The following is a 19,000-nucleotide window of genomic DNA, read 5'->3' on the forward strand; positions in this document are numbered from 1 at the left end:
TTAATTCCTTTCCCTATATTTATTATGGGAAAAATCGTTTCGACCTACAATATTGCGACGTATGATACATCTCTGGGAACGGATTACCATCGTAAATCGAGGCCCCACTGTGTATATATGTGTGTGTGTGTGTGTGTGTGTGTGTGTGTGTGTGTGTATATATATATATAAAAGAGCTGGAAGAACCCCTAATAAAAACTACTGTACTTAAATTATTGTTCAATGTACTGTTGCAGCCAGACCAGGCGGTCGAGTACATAAGGAAATTTGAAATTTAAACTGGGAACTAATTCTAGTTATGAATAACAAGAGCCATCAAGCCTATAACCACCTTCATTCCTAGGTAATAAGAAATACACTTGAATGACAATCTTGAAGGCCACCAAAAGCAAGCACTGTGATAAAGCTGCTGCGTATTTACTGACAAACTACACTAATCTCAAAATACTGTACAACCATTAAATGAGCAAAACTGTGAGCATGATGCAAAACCTCAAGAAATATTAGCACCACATGGTGCACTGCATTCATATATACACAGTATATTTACATGTTGCTATTGCTAGTGCCACATCTGCAATCCAGCATGGATAGAAAAAAAAAAAAAAAAAAAGAGTACCAGTATAACAAACTTGATTTGTGTTGTCTGACATCATTGAGGCTTGAATAGCTTTCATCAAAGGGCCTTGAAATAACTATTAAATAGCTATGTAACTAACTTATGGGTATGTTAAATATGAATTCATGATCTAGCTGTTGGGAGACTGCCTCAAAGCTAATGTACCTCATATCATCATTAATCATCCTGTGTGTCAAAATAAATTTTTAATTAATTAATTTATTTATATATGTACAGTATGTACTGTACATTATATATATTATATATATACAGGTTCTGTATAATCATTTTGTAATCATGTAATCTTGTACAATAAATTTCTCTATATATATATAAATATATAAGGGGGTGGTAGGATGAAGACTATATGCCAGTGCACGAGAGAGCCCAACAAGGCTCTCCTGGGTGCTGCATATGAACCTTTAAAAGAACTGGAAGTCGGGTGGCTATTCCACGACCCATTCCCGACACTAGCTAATGGTGACAGATCAGAGATATGTTCTCTTTAACTCATTGTACAAGTGTATTGGTTAGTGTACTGGCTTGCCACTTGGTTAGCCTGAGTTCAATTTCCTCATAGGGAAAGAGTTTGCGTGTTAAATATTCCTTGCGTGTTTCTGCACATTTGTGGTACAGTATATATGGGCTCAAGTTTTCCCTAGTAAATATGATCGAGTTGGGAGAACATATCTCTGATCTGTCACCATTAGTTAGTGTCGTTGGGAACCGGGGTCGTGGAATACCCGCCCGACTTCCAGTTCTTTTAACGATCCGCGTTATGCATTAGTTAGTGTACTGGCTTACCACTTGGTTAGCCCGAGTTCAAGTCTCTCATAGGGGAAGAGTTTGCGTGTTATAGAGAAGAAAGAGAGGTACTAAACTAGTTCCAAACCTCTGAACTTCATAAGGTCTGAGTTCCATGCTGGAATTGTATATTCAAGTATTTAATGGCCAAATGGGGTGTTAGTGCTATTGTTACGACTATCTTGTAGGTAAATAATGTACTTACTATCTAACGTCATTTAACGTCAGGATTAACATCCTGTAAACTGTGACTTTGAAATGATGTTAAGTTGAAATAAAAAAAAACTTGTACACCTAGTGTTATAAATAAGGGGTTATGTTCCTAGGGTATGGGGAGAGTTGATTTTTGGTAATTTTTCTCACCTAAACATTCTGGTATTCAAGAAATAATTAAATGAATCTAAGGCAAGATTAAATGGTAAAGTTTAATTATAATATGTTACATAAGAGACGCAGTACAGAACTTGACACAAATTACCGTTTCTCTGCCGAGTGGTGAAGCCATTGTAGAATTATTCATCCAATTCAATTGTGACCATCATCATCCTTTTCTTTATGTTCATCTTCCTTGCCTTTTTTGTCTTTATGATCCTCATCATCGCTGATGTCTTTCTTCTTCTTCTTCCTTCATCTCTCATTAACATTTTTCTTCTTCTGATGAAGCTGAAGTATGTTGAACTGATGCTTTTCTCTTCAGTTTAAAAATTGCTCTGTAACGGTTAACACTAGAATACAAATTCTTGCATTTGGTACAGCTATGTTCTGTCATGATCATAATCAGTTAAGGTAGCTGTGAGTTTGTAAAGTGCCTGGAAATCTTGATAAAAATTGTTGTTAACATTCATATTGGCTCAGGTTGAATGTCTTCCTCTTCTACCATTCATATTTCATCCAGCAGAAACAGCTCTTCATTGGAGGCTGTGTATTCATTTTTATACTAAATACAGTATTTGTACAAAAAATTTAAACTAGCCCTCATAAGTAATAATCAAAAGAAGGCACCAAGCCGGGAAGACTATGTAGCACCATCTAGCCCTCATAAACTGTACTTCATTTTATACAAGTACCACAGGCTTCCACATCGTTTTCTCTATCCTTCAATGGGGAACTTTAAAAAATATAGGACTGTTAGTTTGACGTGAAAATTTACATACTTACTGTATTTACTTACATTCCTAACAATGTAAAAACTAAACGATGTTAATTGGGCTAATGTTAAATGAGATTCCCCTGTAATTTTATTTAAACTAAGTTATACAGTAATGTAGACATTTATGAATGAAGTTTCTTAATTTGAATTGAGTGTTATGATGCAGCAACATCGTGATTTTGAGCGAGGAGCCATTTTCTCTTGTGGTAAGAACAACGTTCAGCACAATTATTACTCTTGGTGTTAAGTGTTCGACCTTCAAGGATCTAAGGAGAATTATTCTCATATAAAGTATGAGAAAAGTCCCCTCACTTATAAATTATTTTAATTTTATCTTTTGATGACTTCATAATTTATGATTGAAATTATTAAGATTACTAGCAGTTAGTATAACTAAAGTATTAAATGTAAGCTGTTGTCCAGTGATGAGAGGGGATCTCTCTGTTGATATGCAGGTGATGGCGTGGTCATGTGGTCATCTAGGTACTGGGTAGCGAGAGTATTTGGAAGTGAAGTGCCTTGTACTGTATAGTAGAGGTATGATTCTTTGCAAAGTTCTTATGCTCATGGTGCGATGATGAAGGTACATACTGGGGTACATTAGTTTATCTTAATTTAATTGATATACCGACAATTTATTATGCTTTTGGTTTTTCTATCTGTTATGAAGCTCAACAGCTCTGCCACTGAGTGACTCATCTTCCCAACAAAGATGAGTACAGGTATAGTGTAAGAGCTTGGTAATCCGAATTCCAGAAACCCAAATGAATTTGTGTTTATAGTTTGAGTATATAGAGAGGTAAGCTGGTAAATTATTGGAATATATGGTGAAAATGGTAGGAGTAACTGGTTTAAAAAACTGCTATAAATGCAATGAAATTCATCTTTTTAATTGGGCCTCAGTGGTTCCGCAAAGATAGTTCACTGGGATAGCTCCACACATGTCATATAAGTCCTAGGCTAGGAGTATTGCTTATTGAAGATCAGAGCCTGAACCTGTATCGATGCTGAATGCCAACAAAAGCAGCTACACCAGGGCTGAATGATAAGATCAAACAACCAGGACAAGAAAGACAAAACCAAAAGAACAGAAACAGATGAAAATAGCAGAGAAATAAAGAAAAAAGGAATGTCAAGAAACTTCATCCTGTCACTGCAACATAAGATGTGGGTGGGATAACAAGAACTCAGCCACCTGTATACCATACATATGGTGACAGACCTACATCAAAATGTCCAGCCGCAAACATTGGAGGAAAAAGTCAAATCAGTACATCTTTGGACTGATCTGCCGAAAGAGGCAGAGCCTTGAAAAAATGCCCAGGTTTGGACTATGGGTGAAAAGAGCCAGATATCAAGGCCAAGACAGCCACAAAGGAACCAGAAAGATCACCCTGCCTGTGTAAGTCTCCAATCTGGAAAACATCTGGAGGAAGAGCTGGATTGCACAGAAGAGATGAAGGAAATCCCACCTCAACCAGTCTGGCCAAAAGGCAAACACTGCAAAACCCTCAAGGTTGGCAATGGAGCCATATAAGAGGGAAGTCCCCTGTTTCACACTAACAAAATGGTCCACCTAAGGCCAACAATGTCCGGAGTGCCACCAAAAGGATGTGTTGCCAATGGTTCATGTTATGGAAATGGAATGAAAATGAGAGAGACTATCCATCAGAATATTTCACACACCCTGTATGTGATATGCATGGGAAAATCAAACCTTAAGAATCCAGAGCTACTAGCAGAGTACAGATCCAAATTGAGAATGACCAAAGTGACCCACTCTATGATTCAGAAAATAAATCACCGAAGAGCGGTCAGAATGGAGTCAGAGAACAGAGCTAGGACAAAGACTGACCCTCCAAAGGGCTTGCCTCACTGCAGCAAGCTCGCACACCATACTGTGTACCTGACAGAGAGAATCCACTCATGACCCCTGAGTCGTCTGGGTAGCACTCGTCACAAAACCCCAACCTAGGACCAAGGCATCCATAAACAAACTTTGAAAGTTTGGGGAGGGGATGGGGGAAGGCACCGTAGAACTGAATCCCAAAAAGCTTGAAAAAGAAACCAGCTTTGTTACAATTCAACCACTTCAGAGTTCAACTTAGTTGCAATGATCGCATGGAACTGAGGGAAGGACTCCTGACCCAAGACCCCAGAAGCTAAAACGTAGGAGCAGGCAAACTCCACCATAGAACCTGGGAAACTACCTGGAAGATCTACGAATTGTGGGACCAGAAATTGACAAACCAGGTCAGACTCCCACCCCCATTAGTACCATCAATGGGGTTGTGAGAGTATGGTCTCTCAAGATTCTCCCACTGCTGACTTGAATGACTCGCTACAGTGCACCTAACCGTGCACAAGGCCCTAACTCTGTTAACCCTGGATGGAAACTGTCATGTCGGGTGTCCCCAGGATGCCCACATATTCAGGAATACTTGTATCATGCAGAGGCCATCGTATGCCCAAGGGAAAATTAAATAAAGAGGAATTAAGCATTCATGTCATAGAATCAGGAAGTACACAGCTTGAAGATACCAAGGTGTGAGAGACGGGATGCCAGCAAGGCGAGAGATAAGCTCTGACCTCTGGAGTCACTCTCAACTGTTTAGTTCTAAAATTTTAGACTTTTCTTTTTCTTCCTATTATCAATTATGATTAAAGGTTCCAGAAAAAATTAAATTAAAGCACAATATGTCCAAAACTTATGAAATGAAAAGGGTGGCTTACAGTACTAATACAATACACTTGGACTTACTAGAGACAGCAGTGGAGTGTGTGCTGAAGCTTGGAGAAGGGTGAATGTTACAGGAAGAGTTACTTAAGACAAATATGCAGAACTGGTCATGTTGATCTTCTCTGATAATGTATGTTCTTGTTGACATTTGTTTCAAGTTTAAGCCCAATTCATCAACACTGTAAACTAGTTTGGGAGTGTAACCACCTCCTTCAATGGTTTATTTTGATATTAGAGGATATTGTTTGGCTGCTTCATTCTCTGCACTTGCCACCTCACCAACCATCTTTATGTGCAGGCTGCAATGGTGGTTAAAGCACTCAAAACCACCCACTGCTTACTTCAAAATTTAATGCTATTTAACTCTCACCATGTTCTTCCTATAAGTCCTCAAACAATGATAGTACTTTCTGATTTATCAAGATGTTCATGGGTCACTTAATTTCTCAAATCAAACAGATTTGACACTTGCATTTTCACCTCTAAACTGTTGATTTTCAAGACTCTCACTGGTCTGAGACGCCACTACTACTGTACTTAAAGGACGCTGTCCACTTATATTTGCATGGGTTGCTTAAGGTCTAAAGCTGTAAATGTACAATAAATTTGCATGATATAAGTAGGTATATCAACATTGGTTACATGTTTTGTAGGTCCCAATGTTATGAAAAAAAAAAAAAAGCATTGAATGTAATGAAACGCCATTTTTTGGGCGAGCCCTGGAGCTATCGTACTGATATGTGATATCTTAGTCTAGGGCATTAGTCAATGGAGTTCTGCCTACCGGGGACCACGAGCCAGAATCTGGCTCCCCTCAGAGAGGCACAGGGAGTAATGGTCTCTGGAAAAACCCTGTGGTTGAAGGTATTCCTTGTCTGCCATCGACCAGGGTTAGGCACTCAGAAGGGTAGGCATAAAAAAAGTTCTCAATATCCGGCCAAAATGGGGATGGAAGCTGGATAAAAGCTGGTTTAGCCAGATAAAATATCGGAGCAGGTTAACTTGCTGCCGATGTTACACTATCTGGACAGTCAGCTGGATAATCATTGAATTGTCCGGATATGAAAGCCATGGGGCGGGCCGTACCGTATTAATCGCGTCTGCCTGTGGCTCGAGGTGGAGGAGGGGGTGGGGTGGGTGGGTGGGTGGTGGGAGGGACCACCTGGGGGAATAAGGGAGATGTGGAGCGGCCTATACACTACAGTACAGGAATTACCATTAATTTTAGAACAATTCATCATAGCCAAAATCAAAAGAAATACTAGTAATTATGTAATAAAAAATACCATACAAGTTTCCTAAAAACAATTTGCACAGGCTGAAGTTTCCTTAAAAAATATTATTTTTTTTCTGCTAGTGGCCTACGTAACGTGCCTCCGTGCCCAGACTGGACCCGTCTATGCCTGGTCAAGCCATGTGCTCTCAACCCTCATGTTATACCACAGTGCCGTGCCATTAGCGAAATATTTTTTTAAATAACTTATTTATTTTCATAGTAACCTTGAACATTTTTGGCCAAGACTATGTCTGGTAGCAGCATCAATCGTTCTGGAGGAGTTAAGAGGAAGAAGTTAAGGTTGTCCTAACAATTAAGGTCAAGTTACGTGTTATACAACTTTGCGAAAATGGCCTGTCGACTTCAAGTGGCCAGTCGACTTCACCACCAGTCTCCGTGGCATAGTGGTAAGACACTCGCCTGGCGTTCTGCGAGCACTTTGTCATGGGTTCGTATCCTGGCCGGGGAGGATTTACTGGGCGCAAATTCTTAATTGTAGCCTCTGTTTAACTCAACAGTAAAATGAGTACTTGGTTGTACAAGCGATTCTTCGCGGCGGGAATCATATTCCAGGAACCTGCCCGAAACGTTACGCGTACTAGTGGCTGTACAAGGATGTAACAACTCTTGTATATATCTCAAAAAAATAAAGTGTTGCCAAGGAATTTAATATAGGCACTAGTACTGTTTCTGATATAAGGAAACAAAAAAGAGGAAATTCTGAAATACACTTCAACCTGTGAAAGTGCAAGCACTAGCAGAGGGAGTGGTAGAAAGACTATGAAAACTTCGACGCACATGTAGTTGGATGAGGCTGTGTACAAGTGGTTTGCTCAGCACCGCACAGCTGGCGTGACAATTCGCGGCCCAGAAATATAAAATGCTGTAAGCAGGTTTGCAGCAAGCCTTGGAATAAAGGATTTCAAAGCCAGTGAAGGGTGGGTTGCAAGGTTCAAAGGTAGGCACAATATTGTGAAGAGGAAAATTGTCGATGAAAAACTGAATGCAGATGAAAGCAGTGTAGAACCATTTAAACAGAAATTAAAAGCATACGTTTTGTCAAATAATTTATATTCTTAACAAATTTATAATGCTAATGAAACTGGGCTGTATTGGAGGAGTTTACCAGAAAAAACTCTAGCAATGAGGAGTGAGGGTTGTGCCAGGCCGTAAGGTCAACAAGGACAGGCTGTCGGCCATGATGTGCGCGAATGCCGACAGCACAGACAGAATCACATGTGCAATTGTTGGCAAATCAAAGAAACCAAGAGCCTTGCTACATTGCATGGACAGACTGCCAATCAAATATTATAACTCACAAAATGCATGGCTTACACAGATCTTTCTTTCCTGGTTTCATGATGTGTTCTGCAGGGAAGTTCGTGCCTATCAAGTTAAGAAACTCAAAGTAAGACCATGCGAAGTTCGGGCTTTGCTGCTGCTGCGCCTGCCCACTCCAAAATTGACACGTTAACCTCACATGATGGCAAGATAACGTGTATGGCACTTCCTCCTAACACAACCTCTCTCATCCAGCCTATGGATCAGGGAGCTATCTGTGCCACGAAGAGGTTGTACACCAAAAAGATGCTGAACGAAGTTTTGGTGGGTTTGCCTCTTCCGGAAGATATTGAACTTTGTGTGGATAACAGGGCTAAAAAAAAAACTTGAGAATTTGAACTGTACAATCAAGGAAGCCATCTATAACTGGACCAAGGTGTGAAGTAAAGGAATCGACTGAAAAATTCCTGGAAAAAACTCCTCACGTCTACGGTCAGAAAGGAGGAGGATGAAGAAATTTATTTTGAAGGATTTACAGATGAAACCCATGGAATGTTCAGAAATGCCGGCAAAAACTTAGAAAGACAGGATGTGGTCGATTGGCTTGAAAAAGATGCCAATGAGCCAGGATATGGTGTGACGAGTAAAGACGAGATTCTCCAGTCTATTACTGTGAGGTTGACGTAGAGATGGAGGATGAAGAAGGCAGTGAAGAACCAACACCAATGACCACAAAATACAGTGTACTCATGACCTATGTTGACGGATTAATAAATTTTTCATCCAACTGTGCTCATCCAGAAGTTGGAAACATGTATCAGTACCTGAGGCGAACAAAAGAGCTGATCATACAACTGGCCAGTGAACACAGAAGGCAAGCTACACTTGATTCTTGTATGGTACGAAAGTCAAGCCAAGCGCGTTCAACAAGTGAGGCGTCACAGCTGGCAGTCAAAACTAACTTTGCCTAATGAACTGTACAGTAATTTTAAGTTTTAATTTTAGTGTTGTGTTAGTATAGGTTATGTAAATTGTCAAGAATTTTTAACTTCAAGATGTGTGGCATCAATCAAGAAGACGAACACCAACAAGGTAAGGTGAGGTTTCTAGTTTAATATTTAATAATTATATGTGGCAAGGCAATTCAAATTATGTTTGTAGTATAAAAAAAAAAGAAGTTGGAAATGGTTAGTTCTGGACTCGTAGGTGAAAAAGTACCATTATCTGGAACACGTGATTATCCGGCTGGGGGTCCTTCCCATATAGTCCGGATAATCGAGTGGAGACAGTATATGAAATATTTAATATTACAGAACAGAATATTGTACAGTGTTCTTAACAAAAAGGCTTCTAGCAAAAGCTCTTAAAATGACAGATGTTGTCCTGTCTCAATTTAATCAGTTTCTTATTATTGAGAACTTTTTAAATTAAACACAAGAAGTCATAGATTTAAACTAACTAAACAAAGTTGCCAAAGAAATACAAGAAAATTCACTTTCGCAAACAGAGTGGTAGACGGTTGGAACAAGTTTGGTGAGAAGGTGATGGAGGCCAAAACAGTCAGTAATTTCAAAGTGTTATATGACAAGAGTGCTGGGAAGACGGGACACCACGAGCATAGCTCTCATCCTGTAACTACACTTAGGTACTGTATTATAAAATTCATTGTTATTACCGGTATACTGATTAAAAAAAACTGAAAAAAAGCCTATATACATATAAAACTAAATAAAGTATAACGAAGACAGAAAAATCTAACTAAAAATTACTAAAGCTCACTAGTGTATACAGATGAAGATGATAAATCACAACAACATGACTAAACAGTGTACATTAATAATATATGCTTCAAAAAAGAAATCTAGTACACAAAAAAAACACCAGCAATTTTTTGTCATTTTCCCATTATTGTTACATTATGTATTTCATTACATGTGCACACATTTTTGTCCAGCACACATACGCGCGCGCGCACACACATACGAATAGAAACCTTCATTTTCTATTATGAAATGAATATTTATTTATTCAGTTCCAATTATTGTATTGACTGGTAAACTTTTTATTTTCAATGCAATTCTTTTACCATTTTCTAGGGTCACCCACATTTTTATTTCTTCAGATATGTTTAAACATTTCTGGCTCCCAAGATGCTACTTCCGAAAAGCCTACAGTTTACCTTAAAGGCAGACCAAATACAGTATACATAAACACACGTTCCAAGGTTCAGAATCCACCAGCTAAATTATTTGTTAAGATTGATAGCCATTATAAGATTGCATATATTGTACTAGCTGTCATATATAGTATCCGAGGAATTCAGGTTTTTATTAACCAAAGTATCACAGTATATATACAATATTAACTAATGTACATAATTTTAGTGTTGGATAAAGGGAAATATTTTGGTGTATAATTTAGAAATAAGACCACAGTCTTTAACTATTTTATGCTCCTTAAACCACGCAATAATATTTTGACTAATTAGGAAAAGGAACCTAACCAACAATGTTGGACACAAAGCACCAAATTACATTATTTACATTAAAAATTAACACACTGAGGCACAAACTATTGGTCAGAAATAGTCGCCTAAAAAAGTCAACATTAGTGTTCATATGGTTCATCAATGATAAGAGCAATCTGTCTGTGGAATAAACAGCAAATAAGCCATTTGCAGCGAAGTCACTTTCGATATATTTCTAAACTAGTGCTAACTTTTTACCAAAACATTGCTGCAAGATACTATATTCTAAGTTGGCTAACATGACAGTGAATTAGAGACTTCTGCTTACATAGTAAGAAATGAAGCCACTAATATGTGAACAAATATTGAGGATACCTCAACTGGATGGAGTTGTCTACTGAAGGAAGGTGAAGAGGATAAAGGAACAAAAGGAAAAATAACAATATAAAATTATTTAAAAGTTGCATTCAGTTTCAAGATGTTTGATATAAATCATTAACCAAGACTGACACATCAATGTTGTAGTTAAAGAATATGAACCATGGACGAGCACAGACAAGACATAAAAATGCCAATTCCAATTTAACAAGTGTGTGTGTTTTCCTCACTCAGGTAGTGCAGCAATGGTAACTAAAGCCACTGCCAGGTTTTCAAGGTGCACTGACTATTAATAATGTTACCTTCCACCTTCCCCATGGGCCCTACCTGAAAAAACTAATGATTCAAGGAAATATATGGGGCACTAGTATTTTACATGACATACATTAGTTATGATTTGAATACTGCCACTGTCAGTCTATTCTGAAAATGCAAAACAGTACAGTATCTACTTTGTATTTTCTGGATGTTATTTAATAACTTTTAATAATATTTACCTGATTGACCATTATATACACATATATATACATATATATACATACATACACACATATACATATATACATACATATATATATACTGTATATTATATTATATTAAGATTCATGAATATTGATAATTTCCTAATTGAACCAAGTGATATACTTGCATTGCCAAGCCACGTCACACATCTTCACTAAAATATGCTAAGTGGTTAGATACTTAAGACATCTACTAATTCACAAGGTTGTTTCAGTACTAGAGGCTGTGGTAGTGCTGGAAGCTACAATATCTGTGGCTGAATCTCTCCTACCCCTTGACACTCTCTGAGGAGGGGACCGGTGAATCGATGGAGTGAACACTTCTTGGTGTGGAGATCGTGTATTAAATGACATTTTTTGAGTAGCCACAGAAGTAGGAGAAAAATAGTGGTTTGTTCGGTCATACACTTTGCTTGAGGTAGCAGGAACAGGAGACGAGTGATTAATGTGACGTCGTGATAAATGACTCTGAGGAGGAAAACTACTGGGCGTTACTGATGGTATGTGGCTAGAAGAATTGGCAGTGGAAGTGTGTTGAGATGAGTATCCTATGATGTTGTAATCAGTAGTGTGGCATGGTGATGCTGGCACACTCACCTCTCCCGTTTGCCTCGATGTTTGTGAACTATTATTCACATTTCCATCCGGGTTGTCTGTGTTACTGCTTTTTGTTGGTTTAGTTATTAAAGATCTTGGTGGAATTTGGGATAATCTACCAGGTGAATCTTGTGGTGATGTCACATTACTTGTTTCACTCTCATAGCTTAAGGAAGCACTAATTAGAGATGAAGGAGTGGAAGGGGTCCCTGAATCATGCCCTTCAGCTGCCCAGTCCCAAGCACTTCCTGAGTGGGTGCCAAAGATGAAGCTCTTTACTGTTGGACTCTTCAACACACTGTCAGGAGATATTGGATCACTAGTTTTTATTACAGAATGATTTTCATCCATCTGCAATGATACTTGATTTATTGGCTGACTTTTGGATCTCGAGTGATGAGATAGATTCATTGCCTTACTAGAAACCGGTTCAAGTGAAGTGAATTTTTCAGAGGACGTATTTTTACAAGACTGACAATAAATGCAGGTGGACTGTACCTTGCCTGTTTCACCAATATATGAAGGTAGCACCTGTGTTCCAACATCCACTATATTTACCTTGAACATTGGATTAATATTCCTACTGAATTCCTCCTCTTGATGAAATACATAGTTACTTGGACTATTTCCATTGAGCTCTCTGTCTTCTGTTTGAAGAACATCATTCTCAGTGTCAGTTCTTGGCGAACCACAGGAACATGTAGAACAATGACGCTTGGCTCTCTCACGCTGCCTTTCCTCTAAAACAGCAGCCATAATGGCTGCAGATACAGCATCAACTGGCTCTTCCTTCTCATTTTCCTCTGAAAAAGAAAAAAAAGCAATAAGGTAAATTGCAGGTACTACATACAGTCCATCTATAATTACAGTACTAGCACCAGTCTATGGATACAAATTTCCTCACTAACACTATAGCTTTAATATTTTCCTATACATAACATAAAACTGATTTAGAACAATATATATGCAGTTACAGTACTGTACTTAACTATTTCCTACTTTCAAATGCAACATTGATACTAAAGTATAAATCGAACACTAGAGAAGTGATACAGTCTATAATCCAATTACGGTACCTCACAGCATTATTCTGTAAAACCTGATTTTATAGTCATATTCTGCACAATCTGATTTTGCATAGTAAAAGCATTGATAGCACATAGTATTGTATTCAATTTTACAGTTACTGTATTTGATTCCACACAGTTGTGAAGATAATCAGAAATTACAAAAAACCAGTGTTGTCCAGTGTACTGTAATAAAATGTCTCTCTAGTGGGTCTCCTTAAACCAAGCTGAACTACTCATTCATACCACTCGCTCACAAACAGACGGCAGCCCGAGCTACTCAGGGACTCGAGAGACAAATCACACACCATCCCCATGCATGACCCCAGGCACATAATGATGGACAGCCAGAAATGGATACAACAAAGATGCACTCCCAGCCGAACAAACCGAGAATCAATAACCAACAGATCCCACAAGAAGCCTTTACCTTTTACTATTTAATAATACAGTACCTTTAATATGACTATTTGCATAACTAAATATGTAATAACCTAAAATATGGAAACACTGTAAATGCTTGTACCTGGATGGGGTTCTGGGATTTCTTATATTTGCCAAGCCTGGCCTTGACTTGTGAGAGCTTTTTCCAACAGGCTGTTGCTTGGAGCAGCCCTCAGGCCCACATATCCACCACAGTCCGGTTGGTCTAGTACTTTTGGAAGAAAACTATCCAGTTTTCAATTGAAGACTCCACGTTTGTTCCGGCAATATTTCTTATGCTCTCTGGAAGTGTATTGAACAACTGTGGACCTCTGGTGTTTACAGTGTTCTCTGATTATGCCTATGGCACCTCTGCTCTTCACTGGTTCTATTCTACATTTCCTTGTATGTGTATGAACCTTCACTTGTAAGAATAGGTCCAATACTGACAGTGGCTTTTGCATTTAATTTTACAAATGTGAAGAAATATTTTGGGATTATACAAGAAATAAAACAAGAAATATTCTTGTAATAAGATGAATATTACTATGTCATAACATATCATAGGTTTGTTAATGTTGTTCATGTGTTGTGCAAAAAATTAAATTGAGCTCGGCTCAGAAAATAAAAATTCTGAGCTGCTTGGATACTCTGCAAAAAGGGTTCCTGATCCAATCAAACTCTTCTGATGACAAAGAAGGGAAGTACTTAGCAAGCTTTTCACCCAGATTTCATATGGATGGAAATTACAAAGAAAGGGCAGGAAGTTGTACTTTTTTCTATATGCTTTTACAAATTCTTGCAGAATGCCAGACATGGGCTCATAGAACCCCAGTGTTCCACAACCCTCGGAGAGAATCGTTGCTCTTAATAGTGAACCAGGTTATCTTCCCGTCCCCTGGTAGGATATCATGACTCATAAAAAGCCTGGTGGGGCATGATAGTTCTAAAGCTATTCAACTCCAGGGAGCCACTGAGGGGTCAGACCAGAAATATTTGTGAAACCATGTTCTAATGGTTTAGCAGAAACAAAATAATGCATGATATAAAAAAGTGCCCTCCCTCCAGGTCATCAGGGAATTTGCATCTTTGTTGAACCGAGGGTGGAGCAGCTGGCTGACCCTTGCCTGTCTTCCTCCTCCCACAAACAAGAAAAAAAGGCATGGCAAGCAAACCAGTGCTAGTTTCATGAAATTTTGATCGTTTGTCTACATTGTTGGAGGCGGGGGGGAGGTTCTATAACTTTCTGGAGGATGAAGTCTTGTTTAAAGTCAGCAGTAAGTCATTTTGTTTTGTTGACTTCCTGGGTACCTTCCTCGGTGATGGCATAAATGAATAACTTATTGTATAAATGCCACTGCTCCCTTTACCTCTAAGGGGGGTCGTTCAGATTCTAGCTCTTAGTTCCTAGTAGGCCACAGAACTTCGTGACTGATGAGACCTAGTAGTATGACACACTATCAGAGATAGTAGCTTCAGGGAGCCACAAGGGGTTCCACACAGAAAATTGTAAATTTAAGATGTAGCAGGAGGGAGTTTGCTACAAATCTATTCATTCATGTAAGAATACACTACCATATACAGTACGTACACTTTCACATCTAAAATATTACAAAATATACGTTAAATATCTCATATTAATCTCATCAACATACCTGAATATTTATTAACTGAATAAACCATTGCAGTTGGTGGGAAAGTTGGGATTGGAACTTTGATCACTTTAATTTCTGGCTTAGGGTTGTCCCGAGGTTCCCTTGCAAGACGAAATTTGGCCTTCTTTTGGACATCTGATGGAAGCTAAAATGAAAGAAAGGCAATGTTTATTCCTAAGATTACATTCATCAGCACAATAAAAACCAGCACTGAATATAATGAAACCCCTCCTGGGGGATCTTTGGTATCTCCCTGTTAGCAACCTGCAAGGGCTGCATACTGCACCCAATTCAAACCACAGATCGTTCTTGTAAGTCTTTGTAAGCCTACAAAGAACCAGAGATCAAAACCTGGCCCCCCTCTATACAGGTGCAGAAAGCCGAGGATAAGAAATCCCTCGGACCAACAAAAGGCCACCAGAAAGGTAGAGCAAAACAAAATGCACAACAGCAAAGTAAACACAACACAAAATGAGACCCTGAAGTGATCCACGCAGTCATGAGGCAGTTCACCTCTATTACTGACTATGCACCATCAGGTGGCCACAAATGCAGATACTAGATCCACCCAAGCATCTTGCCAGTCACTGAGCCCGGAAGACTAAAAATGAAGCCCCCCCTGAAAAGGGAAGGGAAGGTCCAGGGAGCTTCAAGCGACCCACCAGAAAGAGGCATTTCATTACATTCAATGCTGGTTTTCTAGGACAACTCCATTATGGCACCCTGTTGCTATGTCACCATGGAGAACAAAACACAAGAAGGAACTCACCAGGGGTGGAGGAGCCACACAAGCTCGGCACGGACCAAGACATCCAAAAGGTGCTAGTACTTTGTTGGACCACCAAAACCCATGAGCATAAACATCAGCCTAAGACATATTAAACAACACTGCAGACAGAGCTGCAAACTTGCGAACATCACAGGCCTGAGGGTACATCACAGGCTGGTGGGTAAACTTGATGACACTGCAAATGACCTGAAACAATCAAGTGCTGGAACAAGGAACTGGGCAGTCTACAAACAAAGCATCCCCCCCTACACACCACTAGCGGTGCTACCAGATACCACAAATGATGCACTTCCAGCCAAACCAACATCAAAGGATTCCTAAAAAAAACAGTGAAATCATTCTTAGTAGGAAAGGGGGGGGGGGGGATGGAAGGGCCTTCAAACAAAGAAAATGACCAAGAGGACCAAAGCAGCAAATTATTTATTATTAGCATCTTTATTGACAAAATTAATTACCATTTTGCCTAATCTGAGGATTTCAATTAAGCCTTATTAAAGTGAGGATAGTGCTAGTATTCAGTCACGCAGAACAGAGGGTCATACACAAGACAATAGGTCTAAACTGTAGGCTGAAGCACATGTATATCATGGTTACAATCAATGTTTTAATGTATGAATATGTGAAAACAACTTTCTATTATGCACTGCCACACAAGGGCAGGGATGGGTTCATAAGTGATGCAGCTTAGAAGTAATATAAATAAAATTGAAAGAAGCAAAACCCAACTTTCAGCGAACATGAAGCTCGTGAACCTTACAACTGGAAGCGAGTGCCAACAAAATCAGTCCGTGACCAAAGGAGCAACAGAGAACTGAGAAAGGAAAAGGCTAGCATTGAATGTAATGAAATGCCTCTTTCTGGAAGAGCCTGGTGGCTCCCTTAAGTTATCTAGCTGAGATTTCTCCATACTAAGGAGTCCCATCAGTCATGGAAATTCTGCTTTGCCTACCAAGGACCAGAGCCGGAATCTGTCAGAAGCACAGGGAGCGAGTTACAATCTGGCACCTCACAAAAAAATAAAAAATAAAATGCTTGAGGGTTTACAGTTTCAGGTTTCACCCTCTTTCTTTGATCTTATAGTTTCGGCATGTTTAACGCCTCCAGTCTCTCCTCATAACTACAGTATTTGTTTTTCCGTTCTGGAAGCCATTTTGTAGCATGCCATTGCACCTCTTCCAGTTTATTTATATGCTTCTTGAGATTTGGGTACCATACAACTGCTGCATATTCCAGTTTTGGTCTCACAAAAGTCATGAACAGTTTCTTTAGTATTTCACCATCCATATAAAGTAATTAAAAGCAAGTCTGAAGTGGGAAAGCAACGCATACTCTTACAATGTTCTTTGTGTGTTCCTCTGGCGACAGCTTACTATCAAAACCACCACTAGGTCTCGTTATTTATTAGATTTCTGTAATTCCTTTCCACATCATTTGTAAATTGTGTGTGGTCTATTTTCATTGATTCCACCATTCCATGACATTACATTTATTCACAATGAATTTTGCCAGATGTTGCACCAAGCACATATTTTATCTAGATCAATTTGAAGGGCACTACAATCATTCATGTCTCCTATCTTCTCCAGTATCTTAGCATCATCTGCAAACATGTTCACATAATTCTCAATTCCCTCTGGTAGATCGTTTATGTAGATGATGAACAATACTGGTGCAAGAACTGAACCCTGTGGTACTCTGCTAGTAACACTCCTCCTGTCAGATACATTGTCTCTGATTACTGCCCTCATCTGCTTGTCAGTTAGAAAAATGTTCACCCATGTCATAAGTTTCCCTGTCACCCCTTCAGCATGTTCTAATTTCCAGAACAGCTTCTTGTGTGGGACTCTGTCAAAAACCTTTTTTGGGTTCAGATAGACCCAGTCAACCAACCATCTTTTTCCTATAGTATCTCTGTGGCTCTATCATAAAAGCTAAGTACTGTAGATTTGTTACATGGGCTCTTTCTGTTCGAAAACCATACTGTCTGTCCGTTATTATGTCATTACTCTCTAGGTGTTCAAACCATTTGGCTTTAACTATTATTCTAGTGTCTTGACTACCACACTCGTTAATGACACTGGTCTATAATTTAGAGGTTCCTCTTGACTACCATTTTTACAAATTGGTACTATGTTTGCCTTTTTCCATATATCTGCTAAGATTCCTGTGCACAAAGATGTCTGGAATATTAATTGGAGTGGAATGCACTGCTCAGTTGCACATTCTCGCAGCACCCAAGGTGAAACTCCATCAGATCCAACAACTTTATTTCTTCCTAGCCCCACGAGTAATTTTTCCGCTTTGTCTTGAGATAAAGACAATTATGTATTCTATGGTATGTTCTGGAATTGGTGTTTGGTCCAGCTCTCTGAAATTCTCATTTTGTACAAACACACTTTGGGACTGTTCATTTAGCATTTTATACATTTCTTTTTCTTTCTCGGTAGTCATGATCCCCATTCTCAATCTCAGTATTTCATCTTTTACATGCAGCCTGCTTTCAATGAATTTAAAGAAAAGGCCTGGATCTGTTTTACATTTGTCCACTATACCTTTCTCAAAGTTCCTTTCTGCTTCTCTTCTCACTGCTGTGTAACTGTTTCTTGCTGGTTTGTAATGTTGGTATGTTTGTGGGCTAGGCCCCTTCCTATATTGAACCCATTTTCTTATCTTTTTCTCTCTGGCCCTCTCAATTTCTGTTGAACCAATCCTGTTTTCTGGTCCTGCATCTGTTTGGTAAGAATGTTTGTGTGCCTTCAACATATATTTTGCAAAATTTGGCATACACTCTCTTTTACTTCCTTGCCTAGCAACAAGTCTGTCCAATTAAACTCATTAAAGAATTTTCTAAGTGCCCCATAGTGTCTCTCTCTCTTGAAATTGAGTTTATCAACTGTTTCAATGCCCCCATTCTCTTCTAGATCATACTACAAAGCATATTTCATTTCCAACAGGACATAATCACTCTTTCCCAAGGGAGAAAGGTACTGGATGTCAAATCTCTCTCTTTCTTTCCTGGTGAATATTAGATCCTGGAGAATATTAGTGTACTCACCTAATTGTGCTTGTGGGGGTTGACTTCAGGCTTTTTGGTCTCGCCTTTCAACTGTCAATCAACTGATGTACAGATTCCTGCACCTACTGGGCTCTATCATATCTACATTTGAAACTGTGTATGGAGTCTGCCTCCACCACATCACTGCCTACTGCATTCCATCTGTTAACTACTCTG

General features: G+C 39.0%; 1 non-coding gene across 1 annotated transcript in view; it reads right to left on the reverse strand.

The window, feature by feature from the left end:
* LOC123771834 (uncharacterized) overlaps positions 1-19,000 on the reverse strand; it is a 54,950-nt gene that overhangs the window by 17,981 nt on the left and 17,969 nt on the right. The window contains exons 6-7 of the transcript XR_011230674.1: positions 14,979-15,123; positions 1,902-12,636 (exon numbers count right to left, since the gene is read on the reverse strand). This is a non-coding gene — a transcript (uncharacterized protein). The remainder of the gene's footprint in view (positions 1-1,901; positions 12,637-14,978; positions 15,124-19,000) is intronic.

This window comes from Procambarus clarkii, chromosome 1 (genome assembly GCF_040958095.1).
Source record: "Procambarus clarkii isolate CNS0578487 chromosome 1, FALCON_Pclarkii_2.0, whole genome shotgun sequence".
Taxonomy (NCBI): domain Eukaryota; kingdom Metazoa; phylum Arthropoda; class Malacostraca; order Decapoda; family Cambaridae; genus Procambarus; species Procambarus clarkii.